Source organism: Erinaceus europaeus, chromosome 7 (genome assembly GCF_950295315.1).
Source record: "Erinaceus europaeus chromosome 7, mEriEur2.1, whole genome shotgun sequence".
Taxonomy (NCBI): domain Eukaryota; kingdom Metazoa; phylum Chordata; class Mammalia; order Eulipotyphla; family Erinaceidae; genus Erinaceus; species Erinaceus europaeus.
Window position 1 is genome coordinate 34,626,924 of NC_080168.1, and position 22,172 is coordinate 34,649,095.

Here is a 22,172-nt window from a genome sequence, read left to right on the forward strand (position 1 = left end):
ATCCATAAACTACTGCAAAATATATACCTGAAAGCAGAAGTACACTAGAGTATGCAGTGAGTATCCCCCTAATACTTCCTCTCCACTATTCCAACCTTTGGGTCCATGATTGCTCAACAATTTGTTTGGCTTTGTATGTTAACTCTCTTTTCAATCACCAGGTTCCAGATGTCATCAGGATGCCGGCCAGGCTTCCCTGGACTGAAGACCCCACCAATGTGTCCTGGAGCTCAGCTTCCCCAGAGACCCACCCTACTAGGGAAAGAGAGAGGCAGACTGGGAGTATGGACTGACCAGTCAACGTCCATGTTCAGCGGGGAAGCAATTACAGAAGCCAGACCTTCCACCTTCTACAACCCACAATGACCCTGGGTCCATGCTCCCAGAGGGATAGAGTGGGAAAACTATCAGGGGAGGGGGTGGGATATGGAGATTGGGTGGTGGGAATTGTGTGGAGTTGTACCCCTCCTACCCTATGGTTTTGTTAATTAATCCTTTCATAAAAAAAAGAAAAAAAAAGTAGAGGTATTAATTCTTCTTTGAAGACTTTGTAGAATTCATTTGTAAAAACCATCTGCTCCAGGACTTTTATGTTTTGGAAGGTTTTTGATAACTGTTTCAATTTCATTAGCTGTGCTGAGTCTGTTCATCTTATCTAGTTTCTCTTTATTTAATTTTGGAAGTCCGTAGGTATCTAGGAAATCTTCCATTTCCTCCCAGTTCTCTACCTTGGTGGCATAGTGTTGTTCATAGAAGTCTCACATGATTTGCTTGCTGAATTTCTGCAGTGTCTGTTGTGATATCTCCTCTTTCTTTAATGATCCAATTTATTTCGGTCTTCTCCCTTTTTTTTTTTTTGTGAGTCTGGCTAAGTTTGTTGATTTTGTTCAGTCTTTCGAAAAACAAACATTTATTTTCATTGATCTTTTCTATGGTTTTCTTTTTTTCAATGTTATTTATTTCTGCCCTAACTTTAGTTATTTCTGTTCTTCTGCTTGCTTTAGGGTTCCTTTGCTCTTCTTCTTCTAGGTCTTTAAGATGTGCAATCAGGCTGTTTATTTGTGTTTTTTCTTGTTTCCTAATGTGTGCTTGTATAGCTATGAACTTTCCTCTCAGTACTGCCCTAGGTGTGTCCTAAATATTTTCATAGCTTGTGTTATCATTTTCATTGAAGTCTTGAAACATTTTGATTTCTTCCTTGATTTCCTCTTTGACCCAGAGGTTGTTAAGAAGTGTACTGTTAAGCTTCCACCTTTTGGGACTTTTACTAATCTTTTGTTGATTGTTAAGTGTTAGTTTAATTCCACTGTGGTCTGAGCAGATGCTTGGAATGATTTCAATACTCTTGAATTTACTGAAGCTGACTTTGTGGCTGAACAGTAAAATGTGTATTACGGTTTTTTGGCATGAATGAGTGAAAATGTCTAATAGTTCTAGTTTATCTATCTCCTCATTTAGCTCCCTCATGTCTTTAATGGTTTTCTGCCTAGAAGATCTGTCAAGTTGAGAAAAGTGAGGTGCTGAAGTCCCCTACTATGACTGGGTTGTTGTTAATATATTGTTGTAGCTCTTTCAGTAGATGTTTGATGTATTTATATGGCTTCTCATTGGGTGTATAGATGTTAATAATTGTTAAGTCCTCTTGAGTGACTGAACCCCTGAGCATCAAGTAGTGTCCATCCCTATCTTTTTTTTTTTCTTTTTATTTTTTTTTATTTAAGAAAGGATTAATTAACAAAACCATAGGGTAGGAGGGGTACAACTCCACACAATTCCCACCGCCCAATCTCCATATCCCACCCCCTCCCCCGATAGCTTTCCCATTCTCTATCCCTCTGGGAGCATGGACCCAGGGTCATTGAGGGTTGCAGAAGGTAGAAGGTCTGGCTTCTGTAATTGCTTCCTCGCTGAACATGGGCGTTGACTGGTCGGTCCATACTCCCAGTCTGCCTCTCTCTTTCCCTGGTAGGATGGGTCTCTGGGGAAGCGGAGCTCCAGGACACATTGGTGGGGTCTTCAATCCAGGGAAGTCTGGCCGGCATCCTGATGACACCTGGAACCTGGTGACTGAAAAGAGAGTTAACATACAAAGCCAAACAAATTGTTGAGCAATCATGGACCCAAAGCTTAGAAAAGTGGAGAGGAAGTATTAGGGAGGTACTCACTGCAAACTCTAGTACTTCTGCTTTCTTACTTTGGTGCCATACTCCAAACTCAGTCAATTTCTGCTTTGCGTTTCTACTTCTTTTTTTTTTTTTTTTTACATGCATAACATTCCCCAGATTCCCATTTAGCAATACAACCCCCACTATTTCATTCATCATTTTTCATGGACCTGTATTCTCCCCACCCACCCACCCACCCCAGAGTCTTTTACTTTGGTGTAATACTCCAATTCCATTTCAGGTTCGACTTGGAAGAACTTTTTTCCACATAAATTTTAAAGACATTTTCAATGAAACGAATCCAATTAAAAGGAAGACTAAGGCAAGTATAAACCTATGGGACTACATCAAATTAAAAAGCTTCTTCACAGCAAAAGAAACCACTACCCAAATCAAGAGACCCCTCACAGAATGGGAGAAGATCTTTACATGCCATACATCAGATAAGAGTTTAATAACCAACATATATAAAGAGCTTACCAGACTCAACAACAAGACAACAAATAACCCCATCCAAAAATGGGGGGAGGACTTGGACAGAATATTCACCACAGAAGAGATCCAAAAGGCCGAGAAACACATGAAAAAATGCTCCAAGTCTCTGATTGTCAGAGAAATGCAAATCAAGACAACAATGAGATATCACTTCACTCCTGTGAGAATGTCACACACACATCAGAAAAGGTAACAGCAGCAAATGCTGGAGAGGGTGTGGGGTCAAAGGAACCCTCCTGCACTGCTGGTGGGAATGTCAATTGGTCCAACCTCTGTGGAGAACAGTCTGGAGAACTCTCAGAAGGCTAGAAATGGACCTACCCTATGACCCTGCAATTCCCCTCCTGGGGATATATCCTAAGGAACCCAACACATCCATCCAAAAAGATCTGTGTACACATATGTTCTTGGCAGCACAATTAGCACAATTTGTAATAGCCAAAACCTGGAAGCAACCCAGGTGTCCAACAACAGATGAGTGGCTGAGCAAGTTGTGGTATATATACACAATGGAATACTACTCAGCTGTAAAAAATGGTGACTTCACCGTTTTCAGCCGATCTTGGATGGACCTTGAAAAAATCATGTTGAGTGAAATAAGTCAGAAACAGAAGGATGAATATGGGATGATCTCACTCTCAGGCCGAAGTTGAAAAACAAGATTAGAAAAGAAAACACAAGTCGAACCTGAAATGGAATTGGAGTATTACATCCCTATCTTTTTAAATTTTATTTATTTTTAAAGTCTATCATTACAGATATGAGAACAGCTGTTCCTGCCCTTTTGGGGGGTCACTGGAATGTATGATTATTTCTATCCTTTCACTTTGAGTATGTCTTGTTGAGTTAGGTGGGTTTCCTCTAGACAGTATACTGTTGGATTGTGTCTTATGATCCATCTTCCTACTCTGTGCCTTTTAATAGGTGAATTCAGGCCATTGACATTTATTGATATGAAAGATTGAAGATATTTTAATGCCATTCTTGTAAATTTTTAGTGTGTTCTGATATATATTTATGCTGGTCTGATTAATTATAGGAGAACTTTCATTACTTCTTTCAGGGCAGGCTTGGTGGTAGCTGATTCTTTCAACTGTTGCTTGTCTGAGAAGGCTTTTATGCCTCCATCTAGTCTGAATGAATGTCTAGCAGGCTACAGTAGTCTTTGTTGAAAGTCTTTCTCACTGATCACTCAACAGATATCTTCCCACTCTCTTGTAGCCTGGATTGTTTGTGTGGATAAGCCTGCTGCTAATTTTATGGGTTTTCCTCTGTAGGTGACTCTTTGTTTTTCTCTCGCAGCCTTCAGGATCCTTTCTTTATCCTTATTCCTTTCCATTCTAAGTATAATGTGTCTTGGTGTCTTTAAGTCTGGGTTAATTCTGTTTGGGTCCCTCTGGCCTTCTTGAACCTTTATGTTTTTTATGTTGTCTAGATTAGAGAAGTTCTCAGCTATTATGTCCTGAAGAATTCTTTCTTCCCTTCCCTCTCTTTCTTCCTCTGGTAAACCAACAATGCCTATATTATTTCTTTTGAAGTCATCCCATAGGTCTCTGTTGTTTTCAGTATCTCTTAATCTCTTTTTGAGATCTCTTACTTCTTTTTCAGTTGTCTCTAATTTGCCCTCAATCTTGCTAATTCTGTCTTCAGCCTCATTGATTCTATTCTCTCTCCTCTCTACTGTTTTCTGGAGTTCATCTATTTTGTTACCCTGTTCTGATATTGTTTTAGCTTGTTCAACTAGTTGTTTTCTGAGCTCAGCTATTTCAGCTTTCAGCTCTATAGTTGCTTTAAGATAGTGTTTTCTTCCAGAGTCTCATGTGTTGTTTCTGCATTTCTGATGACAATTCTTTCAAACTCTTTACTCACTCCTGTGATTATTTCCTTAACTAGTGTTTGGATGTTGACCTCATTATTTTGTGCCTCAACCTTTGGGGGATTTTAGCTGGACTCTTGTCCTGGTTCACTTCTCAAATATTTCTTCTTGTTGGTTTAATCATTCTATATATATGTTATGATGTCCCTCTCTCATTTCTTTTCAAATTACTGATCTCTCTTGCCTGGATTGACTCATGTCTAAATGAGTCTAAATAAGGTCCTTAAAGGGTTCACAGTTGTGGAAATTAACATTTGTTTCAATAGTATTTTAATCCCTGAGTTGGAGCTCAGTGGCTTAAAAGCCTCTTTGGTTCTTTTTCTTCCCTGTAGGCTATGGGAGCCTGAGGGCTTTTAAACTACAAGTAGGCTTCTTAGCTTAATCACTGACTTCTGACCAAGAGATAAAGTAGGGTTTGGCAGAGATAATCCAGTGGTTATGCAAAGAGACTCTCATAGCTCCACTGCTAGGCCACAGAGGTATAGATCTTCTCCTGAGTTTCCTGGTTAGTTATTTGTCCCCTGGCACAGGGCCTACCCCAGCTGCTCCAGATTCTGAGGGCAGTAGCACTGGAGACTCACAGTTGCATTTCGTGAGTCTTAGGATAGTCTTCTCCTACCTTTAGCCGTCTTTTTGTTGGTGAAACAGACTGGAGGTGTTGTTTCATCTGGTTTACTGTTGGACTGTTACCAGCCACTTAATCTCTCCCTAGGTTCCTCTCTGATTAGGAGCCACACTTGTTTGCACTCACCAGTGATATGGTGGGTTCCTGAAGTCATACTATTCCTGTCTTGTTGTGGTCCCTGGTGGTCTCCTGGTGGTATTTCAGGAGTTTTACTGATGCTGAATATAAAGAAGACTCCAGCAGTCAGGGTGTCTAGGAGGTGGCACGGCTCATTAGACTGGAAACAGAACAGCCAACAGAACTACTATTCAGGAATTCAGGACATCCAGGTAGCTAAACTCCTTCTTCACCTCCTTCTTCTTCTCCTCCTTCTCCTTCTCCTCCTCCTGCTCCTCCTCCTCCCTGGGAAATATTTAACTCTGTGAGGTTGGTACTGACATCAAAAGGGTACATTTCCAATGGATTTATTTGGTCATACAAAATGTAAGTCAGGCCCCTTCAATGAGAAGGTCCACTTCCGTGTGTGTGTGTGTGTGTGTGTGTGTGTGTGTTATTTTAATGCTTCTCCATAGTAAAGAACGGTTGTGTCAGGGTTCTGCCAAGAAAATAAATATCAAAACTGGTGAATGAATCAGCTCGATGATCAGTCTTGCATGTCTGAGGTTCCCCTGGTGGATCCCTGGTGCCAGAGGGGAGCTCCCTACCCCACCCCACCCCGCAAACCCCTGTGTGAAGCAATGTCATAAGTAATAGATAAAACTTTAAAAAATGAAAAAAAAAGAAGCATGCAAAAGTCACCATTTCCTAAGGCAGTGTGGCACCTTTGTTTTAAATATAACATGGCACGTGTACAAGTCACTGCTCCAGTAAAGGTGGAAGATGTGTCTGTTTCTCAAGAACCATGCGTTTGAGTGACAAACACCTTCAGAATTATTTTTTTTTAGGACTAAGCAGAACTAAGTTGGATTCTAATGTGGAAGAAGGAATGTGGCAAATGGTGGCTAGTCAGAGGCTATTCAGATTTAAAGTCTAAAATCACCTAGGGTGTGCGTGGCCAAGGGCTAGAAGGGGTTAAGTCTGGAGTGCTGGGACCCTGCCTAGACCCTTGCTTTCCACTGGAGGGGTAAGCACTTCTTCTGAAGAAGAAGCTTGCATCTATAACAGGCCATAATGAATAGTGGCGAGGCAGATGTGTGTGGACTGGTTTGGGCCCTTGATGAGCAGACAGGAATGATGGATACTGCCTTTACGATTTACCAAATATATCCCTTGAAACACATACAAGGGACCTCCACTTGAATTGCACAATTAGGATCCCAACTTTGATGCAGACTAGGCGGCTAAAGGAAAGTTTAAACAGGGCCAAATTTCCGTTTGCAGAGCTGTTTTCAGATGTGGTTAGCAGATTCCAAAAGCATTTGCATTCCTGTGTCTTTGCTCCTTTAGGTTGACAAGTCTGAGAATCAAAGTATTTTGAAAAAAAAAAAAAACTGCATCTGGTTAAAGAGGCACAGTACTTGATAGAGGCCAGACATGACTTTTATGGGGAAGCAGAGAATCTGACCAGTTTCCTTCCTTCCTCTGATCAAGAATGTTCCCTATCTTTTAAAGACACATCTGTCTTATATACAACATGTCCACGTCTTGTCGGGGCTGCTTCATTTTTGACAGTTAATATGGGAATGTGGCTTGGAGCACCATGAAAAAGCTCACTGTGTTTGCCTGCCAGTGTGGTGCATACACACACACACACACACACACACACACACACACACACACACACACACCACAGCAGGTTTTGTTCTGCTAATCCCCTTGGAATGTAGCTGCTATCACCACCTAGAAGAATTCATTACCATTTGGCCCTCACTGCTCCCAGGAAGGTGAGGAACAAAAGCTTAATTGTCTGAGGGGCTGCCCTTGAATCCAGGTGTGTTGGCACTGAGTTTGGGGGGCACTCATGTTTTTCTTATAATAAAAAAAATGTATGTATATTAGGGAAGGATTAGTCATGCTTCTCTGTTTTCAAGGGAATGGGGAAAAAAGAGTTTTTGGGAACAGAGGGTGAAGTCCCCTGCCATCAAACCCAGCTATTAAAAGAAAGAAATGGAAAACAAAACAAAACAACAACAACAACAAAGCCCAGGTTCACAAGAGCCTTCAGAAGCTGCTTCTGCTCAAGGTCAGAGCAAATTGATCAATACAGTGGGGAGAAAAGTAGTTAGACCAGTTATTTGCAATGCTATCCAGACTTCCCACCTTCTGCACCCCATAATGATCCTGGGTCCATGCTCCCAGAGAGGTTAATAGGGGAGCTTCCAGTGGAGAGGATGGGGTATAGAACTATGGTGTGAGAAATGTGTGAAGTTTTACTCCTCTATGGTTTTGTTGATATTTTATTTTTATTTTATAAATAAATTTTAAAAAATTTAAAAAAAAACATAACAAAAAAGAGACACACTGCTTGATGCATGTGTGTGTGTGTGTGTGTGTGTGTGTGTGTGTATGTGTGTGTGTATGTGTGTGTGTTTAATGTCCACCAGTTAAACCAAACTGTTTTTTATTTTATATAGAGCGTGCAAACCTCATTTAATGTGCACACCCTTTTCTCCAGTTCTTAAATCATCAGTTTTGCTCATTCAAGAGAACCAACTTGGAATACAAATACAGCAGGGACCTCTTTGGACTGTGAACCATGAGGCACTGCCACGTTGTCCAAGCATTAACAGAGAGGAAAAACACAGAATGGCACCAGACAGGCTCTAGTTTCAGGTATGTAAATGCAAAATGGAGATGTGCATTGAAAGGGGAACCAGCCCAAAGCAGAGAGGTCAGCAAGACTGGAAAAGAGGGACAGAGGGACTGGGACTCATTCAAAGACAATAGAAAGCAACCATTCATCAAATAATTCTAAAGTAGCCTGTGTCTTAAAGCCCTATGTCTAGGGCCAATTGATATTTCTAGAATCATTTACTTTTTAAGTGGTGCTCACAGAACCACCAGGCCAGGTAATAAAAATCTGCCTTATTGGTAGCTTTTTTTTTTCTTCCCCACAGGGCAGAACTACAGTTGCGTCAAAATAAAAACTCAATTTACAGCCCCTCACTTGAGAGATTGAGGGGCAGGGAAGGTAGTAAATAGAAAAAAATTAATGCCTTATCCATCAATATGAGGCTATGTAAATCAGTCATCAATTCTGAATGTAATATTAGTGAATCCCTTTGATAACAATTACACATGTCAGAGCACCAGGAATAATGTAGCATTAAGTAAAATACATCAGGTGTCGGAAAGAAGTTACTGACAGGCTAATATATTTGTGTTTTTAATGGGAAGTTTTATTTCCTGGCAAAATAAAATATCTTCCATTCAATTAATTTTAATTTCTCTGGATTTTGAGAGGCATCTAGGTTTCAAACACTTTTTTACTGCTGACATGCCGACATAGTCACAAAATCCTCTGCCCTAGTGAAGTTTATTTACTTAGCAAACATTCCTGGTACAGGCACACTTGGAGGAAAGCTTTCTATTGCTGTGACCACAGTGCCTCTAAAAACACAGTGAGAGAGATACTTGACACCCAGTCAGTGTGCAGCTACAGCGGAAATGTACGAATCTGCCTCTTCTTGGAGTTCCTGTTGTTTTCCACCCATAGTAGTGCACTTCACTTTCAGAATATTTTCCTAAAGGTGACTGTGAAACACGCTGGGAGGCTGACTTTGGATAATAACATATAATCTGAGATGTGTCTGTCAGAAGGAATAGACACTGCGATCTTCACTGAGGGTAATTCCTCCAACACTAGCACCAAGATTTTCGTCACCCATTCTCTGTGCTGTTAAAGACCAAGGTACTTCCTACTCTGACTAAAATAAAAGAAAATAAAATCACTGCCCTTAGCTCTCCCTAGTTAGTTATTATTACCCATTGGGTTTTAGGTCCATCTTAGAACTGTGCATCAAAAGAGATGAAATCTTGGACAATATACCTCCTGCTCATTACTTCTTACCATCCATGGATATGTTGACCTCTACTTCCCTCCACCATCCACTAGGACAGTGAGAAACACATAAATAAAACATAAGCCCAGAAGGACAACAAATAAGAGAGAAGGTAAGATAGCTGAGCCATGGCACAAGAAGTGTGAAAGATAGAAAGTCAATAAGTAGGAACTGGCTCAGTGGAGGGAAGTGAAATTATGGTCCACAGTCAAGAATATCAACAAGAAGCCAGTCAGTTGGTCTTCAAAGAACACCGGGAGAGATCATAACAATTTAGAGTATCCAAGCAACAACTCCTCCCAGCCTACTGGAAAATGAGTGCGTTATTCTCTAAAAACAAATCAACGACTGGAGACTCAGGTATTAGGAGGTCAACCGGAAGCAGCAAACCAAAAAAGGAGACTCAGGAGGAAGTCTGGATACCAACAGCGATGCCTCCTGCTCTTTCCCTGAACCATTTAGGATGGTGTCTATTCTTAGGGCCTCAGGCAGATGTGGGTTCTGTTCATGGGCAACTGAGTGGTTGCCACGGAGAAGATCTATAGATGTTGACATGCGGGTGGAAGGGTGGATGTTGTTAAAATTTCGTAGGCTCTGGCCGGGCTGGCTTGCTTCATGGGCGGGTAACAGAGACGCGGAGACAACGGCTGGGCAGGGAAGCTGTATTTCTTTATTCAGGAACAACGATTCACAAACTAAACCAATCACCAAACAAAACTCTGCTGTCTCATTGCGGCGGCACAAGCACTCTCTTACTCTCGAACTCAGGAACTCTCCAACTCTGGCACTCTGGAACTCTCGTACTTGAGAGCCCTCTGAAACTGGCACACTCGAACTCAGGAACTCAGGAACTCTGTCTAACTCAGGAACTCAGGAACTCTCGGACTCAGGAACCCTCTCTCGGGGTTCCTTGGGGCGGGGCCAAGCAGGCCGCGAAATTAACAGGACTGATCCAATTCTCTTGGCGGGGGGAGGGCTAGGACAAACCAATGTAAAGCATACGACAGGTGGAGGGTGGCTTCTAACAAACTGGACTTGCTGAAAGTAATGAATTCCTGTCTCTCAAGGGTTGGCAACAAGTGGTAGATCAAGAGAAAACAGGAGGATAGCATTCAAGCAAAAACCATCATTTCCCTTTACTTGGGAAATCAGGAAACTTGGGCTTTAGGTCCTGCCTATACCGATGTCTTTTCATGTGGTGTTTGAGTTACTTTTCCTTTCCCGACCTCAGCTTCCTCATTAAAAAAAAATTATTCATATTTATTTATTTTCCCTTTTCGTTGCTCTTGTTTTTTGTATTGTTGTTGTAGTTTCCTCATTTTTTTTAATTTATAAAAAGGAAACACTGACAAAACCATAGGATAAGAGGGGTACAACTCCACATAATTCCCACCACCAGAACTCCATATCTGTATCCCCTCCCCTCCCTTGATAGCTTTCCTATTCTTTAACCCTCTGGGAATATCTTCACCTGCATTACTTCAGCTTCCTCATTTTTAAAAGGGATGATTACGACCTCAGGGACCTGCTCACCTAGATGTTAAGACTTTCTCCCCAGCACAATTAAAGTGACAGAATGTCAAGGAACTTTGTCACCCTGAGGCTTCGCTGACTTCTCGAGCTAGTTGCCATTCTTATGTGAGGTGCAGCAACACCATCTTCCCCTGCAAAGAGACATTTTTCAATAAGCTTGCACCCGATGTACAGAATAAGACCCAGAAGCACCTAAAATATGTCAATATCAACTTCAGTTTTCATCGTAACAACGGGAAAATACTTCAGGTGGTGCATATCTTAATTCAACTTTTTTTTAAAAAAAATATTTTATTTATTTACTTAATAGCTAGAGACAGAAAGAAATTGAGAGGGGAGGGGGAAGGTAGAGAGGGAGAGAGACAGAGACATCTGCAGCCCTGCTTCACCACTCATGAAGCTTTTCCCCTGCAGACAGGGACCATGGGCTTGAACCTGCATCCTTGTGCACTGTAACATGAGCGCTTAACCAGATGTGCCACCACCTGGTCCCTTAATTCTTTATTCTATTATAATTATAATTATTTTGATGTGCTTTAATACAACTTGAGAAACGAGTGAAAAACAATTCTATTCCCTCTTTTGAAGAGTCAACTCTGGGGGCCGGGTGGTGGCACACCTGGTTAACCGCAAGTTACAATGCGCAAGGACCCAGGTTCGCGCCCCAAGTCGCCACCTGCAGGAGGAAAGCTTGGCAAGTGCTGAAGCAGTGCTGTAGGTGTCTCTCTGTCTCTCGCCCTCTCTATCCCTCCCTTCCCCCTCGATTTCTGACTGTCTCTATCCAATAAATAAATAAAAATAAGAAAAAAATATTTAAAAAATAGTCAACTCTGAAGACAAGAGTGTTGGTGAGATTCACTGAGCACTTAAGAAAGGCCTTGAACCAAGGTCCCACACCTCTGCACAGCCCACCTCTCCACCATTCCATTTTGTTCTCGTCTGCACTCTGTTCCCACTATATTCAGCCTAGAGAACCAGGCCTTGGTCACTGCAGGACAGCTTTCTGCAGTCCACTGTCCAAACATTCTCCTTACTTCAAAACAGCTGATGTGACTGGTGGGCCATTCTGCTGAAAGCTAGAAGGCATTCTGCGAAAAAAACCAATTCTGGCTTCTTCAAGGAGCAGCTTTCTCCTTGCTAGACTTGATTAAAGAGAACTATGAAAACTTAAGTTGCCTCTGCTGGCTTGTCAGCATGTGAATTTCAGAAAGAAGCTAAGAAGACACAGCAAAGAGGAAGAGGAGCCAAGAAACACATAGCCTAGTTGACTCCCATTAAAGAAGTGTGTTGGAAGCCCCATCTGATGATTTCTGTGTTGTCTATCTCTACCTCCAAGGGAACCCGGGACATATAGTCTTTTTATTCAGCCTATCATCTACCTCGGATAAGATCAGATGTGCTACCGGGAAAGAAACATTAACACCTGTAGGATGGACAACCAGTATTTTTCCTTTGTACTGTTTAGGGTGGTTTTTCTATGGTTCCTACATAAAACAGACAGCTGGACAAAGCATTATATATTTCGGAGTCTATAAATTAGAGATCAAGTAAAAATATACAAGTATTTGATATGTAAAATCTTTCATTAGGGTATGCTGATTTTTCTTTTATAGTAGGTTCATGTGAAAGTATTACTCAGTTTTAAAATACAGTATTGAAAATTTAACACCTGTAAGCCAAGTGCAGCAGCCCGACTTCACATATTAAATGTAGGCACAAAAGTGTTTCTAAAAATGTTAAATATCATAGGGGATAAATCATGGTACTTATTTATGAATCCACTGTTTCAAGGCAGGAGATTTTCAGTTTCAAATTATGCTTTAGACATCCAAGGTTAGAAATGATAACAAATGTAGGACTCTTTCAATTGGCGTTGCATTCTCAAGGGGATAGTTTCACAGTCTGGAGAATGATGAGAGTCACTGCTTTTCAGGATATTTTTTTATTATTCTTTCGTCACAAAGATATATGATATATTAGAGGATATAAGGAATGCCAAAATGAGATTCCCTCTGAAATTATTTAGTGTGGCATAAGAAAAGAAAGACAAACAAGAAAACAAAAGTTTATGTGAACCAGGAGAGATAAGAGGCAGAGGAGCTGCAGGAATTAACAGGAGCTCTTCTGCAGTCCTGAGTTAGGTAGCATCAAGAAACGGCCTTTGTACAGATACTCATATAACTTTGGAGCTCTAGGAAAGCTTGGCAAAACCCCCCACCAGGGTAGTGACACAGCAGGTTAAGCGCAGGTGGCGCAAAGCACAAAGACCAGCATAAGGATTCCGGTTCCAATCCCCGCCTCCCCACCTGCAGGGGAGTCACTTCACAGGAGGTGAAGCAGGTCTGCAGGTGTCTGTCTTTCTCTCCCCCTCTGTCTTCCCCTCCTCTCTCCATTTCTCTCTGTCCTACCTAACAACAATGACAGCAGCAAAAACAGTGACGACGATAAACAAGGGCAACAAAATGGGGGAAATTACATAATAAACAAATTTTAAAAAAACCCACTAAACTAAGCTGAAGGAGAAAACCCTGTATAAAAGTTGTCCCTTCTACAAGCTTATGGCAAAGGTGAGATACAAATACAGGTTTCCTCACTGATTTAAAGGGACGTATGGACCCCCAACTGAATTATTCATAATAGCCCAAATACAGAAGCAACCTAAATGCTCACTGACTGATGACTGGATAAAGAAAATAATTTATATATATATATATATATATATTATTTTATTATATATAAATTATATATATAAATATATATCATATCCTTCAGGCCAAAATGAATGGAACTGGAGATAATTATGCTTAGTAATTAAGTATGTAGGGAAGTAAAGGATAAATACCAATGACTTCACTTCTATGTGGACTATAAAGAGTTGAAAAACATCAACTTGGAGAGGAAAAAGTAGTCAACCTATCTCAAAGACCTTGTTATTGTGGGATGGAGACACAGAACTTTGGTGATGGGAGTGGTGTGGAACTATACTCCCACTGTCTTATAATCTTGTAAATCACTATTAAATCACTAACAAAAACAATTAGGGAAATACAGGGTTCATAAATCATGGAGTAAGAATCTACTTTCATGCAGGAAGTAACAGAATTACAAAGGCAACCTTCCGTGTAGGTGCTATAATTTACACCTATGTTTATGGTGAACTTTTTCTGAATAATATTTTACATTTTTTTCTGAATAATACTTTTAAAGATGTGAGAAAAGTGCCTACAATTAACATGACACCTGTCCTGAGTGATAATTTCCAAGAAAAAAATACACGACATCTCGCCTTACTGCACTTAGCCAGGCCCAAGAACTGTGCACACAGGCCTTCTTGATACCAAATAAAGAGGCTGACATGTCCTCAAGGTTTACTGGCTGGTGGGCTTCTTCTTCTTCTTTTTTTTTTTTTAGTGGAAGTGAATTATCTGTTCCAGTCTGCTTCACCTGCTCCCCCCTTCTACTGAGGTAGCTCCCCCCAAACACTGATCAGTTCTGAGTTCTGTGACCTCAACCTAAATTTTTCCCAGTTAAAAAACTAGGGGAAACCAGGTTCTTTGGAAGCTCTCTTTTCAGTGTAGTAGAAGACAGGTACTACGGGTAATTTTGCAGTGTATCTGAATGGGCTGCAAATACGATGACTCTCCTCTCTAAAGCCCTTTCATCATTTGGCGGCTTAGCGATATGAGAGGAGCAGAAGTTCCTGCAGTCAATAATCGTTCCCATAAACCGTGAGACTAGGCTTTTGGAAGAGAAAGCAGTTCTAGAGATAATCTACGAAATTCAGTTCCTTCATATCACAGGTGTCATCTCTGCCGAAACAGCTGAATGGAGGGGCAACATCTGTTCTCAAATCATGGTACACATGTTCAGCTAAACTGTGTCTACACATATACATATGCATCCAGCATATACATCCAGGTGGGATGTACACACGGGGTTTCTCAGTACTCTAGAAGAGGTCATTTCCATAGTTTGGGTCATATATTTTCTTTAAAGAGCTTTCCTGAGTTTTCCTTATTATGAGGGCAGCATATGTTCAAAGTTGGAAAAATTAAAGACAGATAAGCAAAACAGAGCATTCTAAATGTCCATTATCTTAACACTCAAAAGAATCACTTTAAAACCCTTATATTTATTTTTAAGGCAATCTAAGAATATATCCATATAATACACACACATATTTTCACAACTTTAAAATTTAACAATATATAGTGTCATGTTTTAATATCAACACTTATCTGTAGCATCTGAAGTGGCTGGATAAACTTTCATATATGACTATACCAGCATATACATAACTCACCTGGTACATACATTTAAGTGGTTCCCAATTACCCAATTATAAAAAGTGTCATGATGAACATCTTTGGCGTTAAAACTCTTGGACACTGTTATTTACTTAACATAAATCCCTAGAAATAAAACGTCATATATATATATATAATTTTTATTTATTTATTGGATAGAGACAGCCAGAAGTTGAGAGGAAGGGGGAGATAGGGAGGGAGAGAGACAGAGACACCTGCAGTCCTGCTTTACCACTTGCAAAGCTTTGTCCCTGCAGGTGGGGACTGGGGGCTCAATCCTGGGTCCTTGTGCACTGTAACGTGCGCTCACCCAGGTGCCCAACCACCCGGACCCGAAATAAAACTTCTATGACAAAACACTGCACATGTTCTGAAGGACCTAAAAAACACTATCTCTACAATAAGTCTATAGTTTTATTTACTTGGATTATATACATATCAAGTGCTTTTAAAAGCATTTTCATGCTTTTTAAAAATCTCTAATTAACTTTACTTATTGGATAGAGACAGTCAGGAATCAAGAGGGAAAAGGAGATAGAGAGGAGAGAGAGAGAGAGACACCTGCAGCCCTGCTTCACCACTCGTGAAGCTTTCTCTCTGCAGGTGGGGACTGGGGACTTGAACCTGGGTCCTTGAGCATTGTAATATGTGCGCTCAACCAGGTTTGCCACCACCTGGCCCCTCATTTTCATGATTTTCATGAAAAGAAACTGTCTGGGAAAACTTGGGCTGGCTAAGTATGATAGGTGCAGTCAGACCTACACTTCTGATGTCCGTTAACGATAGATGTTTAAAGCACCAAAACAATTTTATACTAGGAGTCCACTGTTCAGAAACATCCAGCTATAGTGGAATTGTACATTTTGTCATTTTAAATTTCTTTGTGATCTGACGCCTTTTAAACTTCCGTGTGTGTTAAATATTTTAATTTTATTTTTTGTTTTCAGTTTTTTTTCATTTTTAAAAAATTTAATTAGATACATCCATTAGAAAATTTATCTTATAAGTTATGCTCCCAATAGATGCCAGAGTCAGTTTGACATTGTAATGAAATGACATCTGAAGCTCAAATTCCACAAGTACCGCAAGACTAAGGAGAGGAGGTTGAATGGGCTGTAACATGCACATGTTCTCTGTAAAACATTTTATTTACTCATTTTTATTCCACCTGATTCCAAATTGGAGTTACAGCAGTTTTTCATTTTAAATGTGTTTTCTAAATTGGACATTCTCACATCATTAAGCCTGCCAAATTCTTCCCTAGCATAAGGACATTCCTCTATCATAACTGCTTTGTTCTATTTGGAGACTGAGTGGCGAGGATATTGTTCTTGTCTGGAGGAGAGGTAAAAATAACTCATTACGGCTGTGGGTCCTGCCCGGAAGACTGTCCCCCTCTCCAAAGCAGACTGACACTGGGTCTGCAGCTCCCAAGAGAAGATCAGGAAGAACTCCATTTCAAAGATGCACAAAAGCTTCTAAGAGTCACAAAAAGGTAAGCCTTTGGGCTATTCACTTTCTCCCAACGGACGGTAAGAACTCAGGTCTCAGACATTCTGACATGTGAGGCAATGTGACACCAGAATATGCATAGAGCCCAGGAACAGAGCAAGGAAGCCGACACCTACAGCAGAAAGCACGCTTCCGTCTCCCCTGGACCAGCAGCAAGGAACATGTCTCCTATTTGGTTTATCCTCCTTAGGCTCCCTCTCCCCATCTCGTTCCAAGTCCTCCTTCTCTTCCATCACCACCACATCTCTCTGAAGTTTGGATCTAGTCTCCTGTTCCCCATTTGGAAGTGTTGTCTTATGCTATGAACTGTCTAAATAAAATTCTTTGGCTTTAACTTGCACCTTCCTCCCACTGACCTAATCCTGCCCTGATATGGTTGTTCTTCTGTATCAGGTGCTGTGTCTTCAGGGAGAAGGTCCCAGGAACAGTCTAGAACTTTAAGAGAGACTTCATAGCAAGTCCTGGTATGTGGTGAGAACCGGGGAAGAGAATGCCAATTTGTGGGGGTTGAGTGGTGGCACACCTGGTTAAGCGCCCATGTTACAGTGCTCAAGGATCCGGGTTTGAGCTCCACCCCCAATCCCCACCTGCAGGGGGAAAGCTTTGTGAATGGTGAAGCAAGACCATAGTTGTCTCCCTCTCCATCTCCCTCTACCCTCTTGATTTCTGGCTGTTTCTATCCAGTAAATAAAGATAACAAAAAATAAATAAATAAAAAGAAAAAATAAAAAGAAATAAAAAAGAATAAAAAGAAATAAAAAGAAAAAAGAAAAAAAAATCAATCTTTCATGATTTAGGAAAAATGGCTGGAGATGCTAACTCCTACACTGGTGTGAGGAAGTGTCAAAGAAACAGATGCTAGTGAACTTACTATGTTCAGTTTTGCCTAAGCTCTAAATACTCCCTAACGCCACCATTGGGGAAGAAAAGTATAGTTTTTTTTTTTTTTCATCCTAACCAGCAGCATATCCACAGAGCAAGGACAAAACTCAACAATAAGACCCCCTGACAGAGTGCATCAGTAGTCCAAGTCTAAACCTCATGTTTGAGGGCTTCACTATCTCCTTAGTCCTTTCAAGTAGTGACTCTGTTTGCTCCTCATCATAAGTAAGTGAAGGTAAGGGTTACTATTCTCTCCTCAGCGATGAAGATACTTAAGATTTCCAGAGGCTATGGAATGTCCTCATGCTATTTAGGCAGGTTTGTTCAGTGCTTAAAAACATGGGTACCTGAAACAGTGTTGCAGGTGTCTCTCTGCCTCTCTCCCTCTGGACTCTCAATTTCTCTGTTCTATCAAGAAAAATAAATTTGAAAACAAAACAAACAAAAAACCATGGGTACTGAAACAGACCACCAAGGCTGAAGTCCAGTCCCCGCCCACTGTTAATGGTGTGAACCTGGGCATTTCATCTCATGGTTTCTGTGTCTACACAGTAAAATACAAACAGGTGGGGGCTGGGCAGTAGTGAAGTGGGTTACACGCACATGGAATGAAGCGCAAGGACCAGCTCAAGGATCCCAGTTCGAGCCCCTGGCTTCCCACCTGCAGGGGGGTCGCTTCACAGGCGGTGAAACAGGCCTGCAGGTGTCTATCTTCCACCCACCCAGACCCATCTTCCCCGCCTCTCTCCATTTCTCTCTCTCCCTATCTATCTATCTATCTATCTATCTATCTATCTATATATATATATACTAACAGAGGGAGCAGATTTTGATCCTATTTTGCAGATTTTTTTTTTTTACTTATTGGATAGAAACAGTCAGAAATTGAGAGGAAGGGAGGAGTTGGAGAGGGAGATACCTTTAGTTCTGCTTGCCACTTGAGAAGCTTATTTCTCTCTATCTCATCCAACAAAAAAGGAAAAAGATGGCTACTAGAAGCAGTGAATTTATGGTACAGGCACCTAGCTCCAGTGATAACCTTGGAAGCAAAAAAAAAAAAAAAAAGAATATAAACAGGTGATGCTACCATAAACAACTCACAGTGCTGCAGTGAGTCAATACATTTGAAGCAGCCACAGAGATAGGAAGCCAGTCTGCCAGTACCGAGCACACAGTAAGCACTTAGTAAGTGGACGTAAGACTTAGTTCTCAGAAGGAAGTGTTCTAAGACCATCAGAGGTAGCCTGTTCTTTTCACAAGTAGATGGCTTCTACGATCCATAATTTTATCAGCAGGGAAATTAGTCGTTTCTCACAAGAGGAAAATCTATGATTGAAAGGACACTGAACTGGATATAAAGACTGAAAAAGCAAGAAAGGGGCAGAAGTTCAAGTGTGGCTTCTTTAAAGAACCCCATTTATTTTTGTTTCCAGAGAAATGCTGTCCAGGATTTAAGTGTTTGCAGTCATTTTAGAGCACAGTGAAAGGTCACACTAAATGGAAGTAATATTTGTGTAGCCCGTGGTGACTGTCGGGAGTCTGTTTCCCAGGGCCTGGTCCTTGATAGTGACAATGAGGTACTCTTCTGAGTGAGTGCCAAGGGGAAGTGCTGACCCTCCCTACCCGCCTCGAGCCCACCACACACACACACACACACACACACAAACACTTCTGCTACACCCCCTCCACATGAGCTTTCTGTGAAGAGAGGAGAACAAAGATGCATCTGGAAACTCTTGCAGAGGGCTGTGGAAAAGAACGATTTCACCCAAGGAAGAGGGCAGTGGGAAATGAGCAAAAGGAATATTACCGGGACACATCCTCTTAGTTCCAGTTTCTTGCATCAGTGGAAGCAGCCAGATACATGAATAAGTAAACAGATGAAAGCAAACATGGAGGGAATGTGGCAGGGGGGAGGGGGAGAGCTGAGAGACCAAGAAGGACTAGAGGCTGTCAGGATCAACCTGCAGGTGGACCGAATAACTGGAAGAAAAGGAACCAGCCTGGTGATGATCGAAAACAGTGAAGAAAATTGCATGTAAAGAGTGAAAGGGGGTGGGGGTGGGTGGTGGCACATCTGGTTGAGTGCACATTACAGTGCGCAAGGACCCGGGTTCAAGCCTATGATCCCCACCTGCAGGGGGGAAGCTTCACAAGTGGTTAAGCATAAGCAGGGCTGTGGGTGTCTCTATGACTCTCTCCCTCTCCCCTCTCAATTTCTGGATATTTCTACCCAATAAATAAATAAAAGATAATAAAAATAATTCTTTAAAAAAAAAGTAAAGGGAGGGGGCTGGGCAGCGGTGTACCAGGTTAAGCACACACAGTACTAAATGCACACAGTACTAAGTGCAAGGACCCGCACAAGAATCCAGGTTTGAGCCCCAGGCTTTCCACCTGCAGTTGTCTCTCTCCCTCTGTATCCCCCCTCCCCTTTCAATTTCTCTCTGTCCTATCCAATAAAATGGAAAAGATGGCCGCCAGAAGCAGTAGATTTGTAGTGTCGGCATCAAGCTCCAGCAGTAACACTGGAGGCAAAACAAAAACCAACAAACAAAAACCGTAACAGAGTAAAGGGAATGTTATGCTCCAGACGTTCTGGCAGCACAGCTATATTAGAGGACCACAACTGCGGCCACAGGAGAACAGCAAGATACCATTTCTCAGTCTTTCCTACAGCATGCAAGGGCCTAGGAGATGGTTACAACTGTCATCAACAGATTGCAGTGGTGCTGGGAGCCAAGGCTCCTTCCCAGAACACCACATAGAGACTGCTTCCAGGGGCACCAGGTATAGACAGGGCATGAGAGGGAAGTGTAGTGTGAAGAAACCCAACTCAGGAGTTCCGAGTGTCTCTCACAACAGGGCTACATGTAGAAATGGAACTCTCACTCCACAGAGGAACATATTCTGCCTTAAAACATGTAATAATAATAATAATAATAATAATAATAATAATAATAATAAATGTATATACATAATGTCATTCAGCCCAGAAGTGTGCTGTGTGTCACAAGAGTAAAAATAACTTTTTTTATTTTTTAGAAATTCTATTATCTTTATTTATTTATTGGATAGAGATAGCCAAAAATTGAAAGGGAAGAGGGTGGTAGAGAGGGAGAGAAACAGAGAGACACCTGCAGCCCTGCTTCACCACTCATGAAGCTTTCCCCCTGTAGGTGGGGGCCGGGGGCTTGAACCTGGGTCCTTGTACACTGTAACATGTGCACTCAACCAGATGCACCAACAACTACCCAGCCCCCCAAATAACAACAATGCGATTGCATTTGTACAGCGCTTCAAGGCTCATAAAGAAATATTAGAAAAGTATTGTTCTGCCCCACAGAGATATTTCCCATTGCCTCTGGAAGATACATTCTTCATATTGTTATAAGAATCTTTAAGAATCAATGTATGTTACTGAAAGCAGTGATTTAATCTATTGTATAAATACTACTCACAGAGTTGTATCTATAAATACTATATAAAAAAGCCAAATAGTGAGTTTTAGGTACTGAATATTTTCTATAAAATACCCACTACTTTTCCAGAGTGACTAATTAAATATAATTTACATTAACTTAACTAGATCTAAACATCACAGGACTCTGCACAGACCATTAAACTTACCTCATTAACAATTTCCTCTATTCTTATACCCTCAGGCATTGTACCAGGGTACTATAGCTGGAAAATTATTTTTCTAAAAGAATGTATTAAAGAATATCCCTCAAGGGTCTTTAAAAACAGCTCTTAGAAGCATAAACAGGAAGCATGCTACAAGGTTATGAAGAATAGTGGAATAAAAATGATTGTGGTCTATTTCCATAAAGAAACTTGGAGCGGAAAAAAAAAAGCCAAAATTACTTCCAGCTTCCTAAGTTAAAATGAACTGTTATGTCATCAGACAAATATCTTATTTACTCTTTGCCCTATATAACAATAATAACATGGGTTGCTAAGAGTTGAGAGTCCACATTAGCATTTTTTTAATTTACAAGGAAAAAAAGTGGTGGTGGTGGGGGATTGTAAACCTTTCAGGACTGGTTCTTGGGCTGGCACAGTTCAACATGCCTGGAGCATACATGTGTACTTTGAGTCTAAATCTTTATTAAACATTCTGTCCTCAAGATACAAAATAACACTTCTGACCTGGTGAAGCAGGGCTGCAGGTGTCTCTCTGTTTCTCTCCCTCATTGAGTGTCTGTGTCTGTCTTTTTTTCTCTCTCTCTTCCCTTCTCTTTCTGTCGTGATGCTACATCTTTGCTGGCCCATGCTCTTCTGGTTATCTGTTTCCTATATGGCTGACAGCGTTCCTTGGAGGGACAGCAGGCTGGCTTTAGGACGAAACCCTTAGAGGGAAAGTGAACCAGAGCTAACTATGGCCTTAGCGCTAGGTGCTGAGCAACTGGTATGTTAAAAAGCAAAATTCTATAGAGACTGATGTTCTGCAGTGTGGTAGGAACTCTGAGAACCTATTTGCATAAAACAAAATTGTATTGAGCTGAGAATTTTCATTAAACCTGCTGACTTCTGGAGGAAGTTAAGCCTTCTGAAAGTTTCTATTGATTCCTCCTATACTGCTGAGGTTTTAAGACTGTACCTAGGTTTTAGCTTCTACCATCCTGTGGTATCTATCAAAGTACTCATTCTTTTTAAAATGTTTTTATTCGTTTATTGTTGAATAGAGATAGAGAGAATTGAGAGTAGTGGGGGGAGAAAGAGAGGGAGGGAGACAGAGAGACCTGCAGCCCTGCTTCACCACTTGCAAAGCTT

General features: G+C 41.1%; 1 protein-coding gene and 1 long non-coding RNA gene across 8 annotated transcripts in view; one reads left to right on the forward strand and one right to left on the reverse strand.

Annotated features, from left to right (window-relative positions):
• SPATS2L (spermatogenesis associated serine rich 2 like) overlaps positions 1-22,172 on the reverse strand; it is a 233,839-nt gene that overhangs the window by 163,790 nt on the left and 47,877 nt on the right. The window lies entirely within an intron of this gene.
• LOC132539406 (uncharacterized) overlaps positions 14,821-22,172 on the forward strand; it is a 283,959-nt gene continuing 276,607 nt past the window's right edge. For both annotated transcript variants that reach the window (XR_009550670.1, XR_009550669.1), the window contains exons 1-2: positions 14,821-16,497; positions 16,908-16,978. This is a non-coding gene — a long non-coding RNA (uncharacterized LOC132539406). The remainder of the gene's footprint in view (positions 16,498-16,907; positions 16,979-22,172) is intronic.